Here is a 3,600-nt window from a genome sequence, read left to right on the forward strand (position 1 = left end):
ACAGCCCAGCTGGCTGCCACTGGGTTAGCACAAAGCCCAGGTTCTTGGCAGCACACCCAGCTGTGCCAATGCTCAGCTCACACACCCAGCGGTCTGGAGATCAGTATCACTCCTTACCTGAGGCACAGTGATGGTGCCCTCATTCCTCTTGGGCAAGACAGAGTGAACAGGGACACAAGGCCACCAAAGACAGCGGCAGAGCACACACAAGGAAGAGGGGATACACTTGCCCATCACAGGACATCTCTGAGCAACTGGGATGCACAACCTATCCTCATTCCTAGATTAAGATGCAAATTATTTCTTTAGAGAATAGGCAACTGTAGGCCTCCTTAGCCTGAGGGGGTTTGGTTGTCACAACCAGCCATGTTTGGTGTCTGCATCTCTGAGGAATGCTGCTGATGCTGCTGTGGAATTGTGCTGCCCATGTGCATTAAGGCATGCAACCTGGCTTACTCGAGTTATATTTTTGAACCAGGACCTAGGGACAAGTTTCAAGCTTGTGTGTGACTGATCATCACAGTTTCCTGGGACTCAGTCTTCCCTTCAGTATAAATAATACTAGTAGTAAGTAACTACCTCCAAACATGAAGTGGTTTTTAGGAGTACATAGGAAGCTGCTGATAACTACTGGTTTAAAGTGCTGAGCCATATCTTTACAACAGGAGAACTCTGAACCTAATGTAGAAATTATTCTTAACAAGCAGCATAACAACCAATATGGATTTGCAAGAACAGCTCTAGTCACAACGATCTAGTCTCCCTTTCCAACAGAGTACTAGGGCTTGGGAGGCAGTGGGTGCAATGTCTCAACTCTAGTGAAGCTTTTGACATTTTGACATATGGTTCATGATATTCAAGAAAAGATTGTCTAGATGAACCTACTGTGGGATAATAACATTTAGTGAGAAAACATTTCTTTAAAATAGTTATGATTATTTCATTACCAGATGAAAGATACATTGAGTGGACCCTACAGGTGTTCATTGAGGGTCCAGCACTAGTCAGTGTCTCCATTAATGACCTGGATATTGGAATAAAGAGTATACATATTAAATCTACAGATGACATCAAGCTGGGAGGGAGTGAATACACTAGAGCACCAAAATAGAATACCAGACAATCACAGCAAATTGGACAAATGATCTGAGAACACAAGATGAAATTCAACCAGGACATATTCATGTAATTAGACTTAAGCAGAATAATCAACTTCATAAATACGGATAAAAGGAACAGCAGTCTAGGTGTCAATTCTAAAAAAAAGGGACTCTGGAAGTTACTGCACATGGCAATCTGAAAAGCAGTAAAAAACATGTCTCACCACCACAGGACAAACAAGTATCATATTGGTACTCTAATGTCAGTCTGACAGACCTGTGATGTAGGGTTTTCCGTGAAGGATTATGTCCAGTGTTGGGTGTCCCACCCTAAAACCAAGGCCAATTGTAGAGAGCCCATAGGATAAGAAGGGGAATGGGCAAAGGTTTAGGATCCACAAACAACAAGAGCAGACAGAGGATGTCTAGATAAAGGAAAGATGACTGGGGGAGTATAACAGTTTTCAAATATCTGAACAGCTGCTACAAGGAAAAAAATAATCAGTTTTCCATGCCCATGGTGAATAAGAGGCAATAAATTCAACTTCAGCATGGAAGATTTGAGTTAATCTGTTAAGAATAGGGAAGCATTGGAATAGACTGCCTGGAGCTCAGTCAAAATATTGTCAAGGGCAAAGGAGGTGCAGCTTGACATGCCTGGGGCCAGGAGACGGACTAGATGATCTCTCAAAGCCCCTTCCAATCCTATTTCCTGTAAGTTTTTTGATCAGTAGTAGTAAGTTTAAACAGAAGCTGTTCACAGAACTCTGCTCGTCCCCTCTCTCATATCAAATATTTTCCATTATGAAAAGGGAGAGTTTGGAAGTTTTTACAGTACAGCAAAACACACACACCGTTCCCTAACCAGGTTCAGCAAATCTATTTTCCAAGTACACCAGACACACATTTAGGTGCTCTCAACCCTATGTGGAACAGAGTCTGGGACATAAATTTTTCAGCAACAAAACCACAGTCCTCTTCCAAAAAGCCTGTGTAATTCTTCCTAGGGGTGATTACAGAGTCTCAGAGCCTTGCAGTTCCCTGCACATGCCTTCCTTGCTTCATAGTACTGGCCAGGAAAGCTGTTTACTTCCGATGCTTGCTGCACAGTTCCAAAAATATAGAGTTCTGGGGGATTGTTTTGTTAATGTTTTCCTGTGGAAACTTCTCATACACTAAATCTAATGCACCCAGCCAAACAAGTAAGGTCATATCTGAAAAGATTGTAAGACACTAAAACCAGTGTCAGACTCAGACTCCATGCATAGGACCAATGGCAACTAATGTTTGCAACACCTGTGTTTGAAATCAGCCCCCTCCTCTTTACAAGAAGTCCTTCTGCCAAGAGATAAAGCTGTTGCAGTACCTGTCATGCAGGCAGAAGTCACACTGTTCTGCTGGAGGGCAGAGTGGGCTCACAGAAGTGGGAAACGAGCATGTGGTGGGAGTGTCGTGCCCTGCAGCACTCCCAGGTGAATGTAACGTTGGTTATAGAAGTGCATACTAGAGGATAAAAGTGGCCACAGGACTGTCACGAGCCAAATTCGGACACACAAAGATGTATCACTTCCTTATTAAGTGATCATAAAACTTTTCTGATGTTATGATCAGGAGTGCATGAAACACCCCTTCCCTTGCCATACATGTATCACCATACAGACCCATGGCGATTGTCTCCAAATGGAGAAGATCAGGCTCTGTATTCAGTTTGCCAGCAATGAGAAGCATTAAGGTTATTTCTTAGATCAACCATAAATTCACAGACCACCACCTAGCAAAGTCAATAAGTAACGTATTCTGATGCTAAAGAGAGAAGCTTCTGAGAGAAGCTATCAGCTGGCCCCAATTGTCCCAGTTCCTCCTGCGAGGGCTCAGCTATGGCTGAGGGGATTTGCCTCCCTGCACTCCAGCTCTGTCTGTCTGGCAAGGGGCTAGTGCTTCTGCACACTGAGTGTCCCATCTCCAACGGAGTTACAGGAACCGGGGGCTCAGGGCACTCCCTATGGGGATGTCCAAGCAGGGCATGGAATGATTTCAGTATAAGATAGAATGAGCTCCTGCTGCACCTTATTTGGGGCGATGTGGGTCCCTGAAGCCTGTCCCAGTGGCTGTGCTGCAGGGACAGCACACAACTATGCTTTTATTATATCAACACACTCAGGCGGGGAATGGGGACCTGTGGGGCAGAGGACTGTCTCTGCGGGTGGCCATCCTTCCTCTCCCATCTCTCGCCCACAGCAACTCCCAGCAATGCTCCCAACACTGGCTGTGCCCCTGCTGCTTGAGTTAATTACAGTAATTATACCTGCACTCCTCAGCTCCAGCTTACTTCTGTTGTCACTTCCCTGTCCATTCATTTGCAAATCTAATCACTCCGTGGATTTTTAAAAAGAAAAGGGGTAGGGAGGGCAAAGATACAAATGCAGAAAGAAACTGTGATTCCTACAACAATACAACAGGAATTGAGGATCTATTAAGCAGCACCAGGTGTTTTATTTAG

The sequence above is a fragment of the Pithys albifrons genome, chromosome 6 (assembly GCF_047495875.1).
Source record: "Pithys albifrons albifrons isolate INPA30051 chromosome 6, PitAlb_v1, whole genome shotgun sequence".
Taxonomy (NCBI): Eukaryota; Metazoa; Chordata; class Aves; order Passeriformes; family Thamnophilidae; genus Pithys; species Pithys albifrons.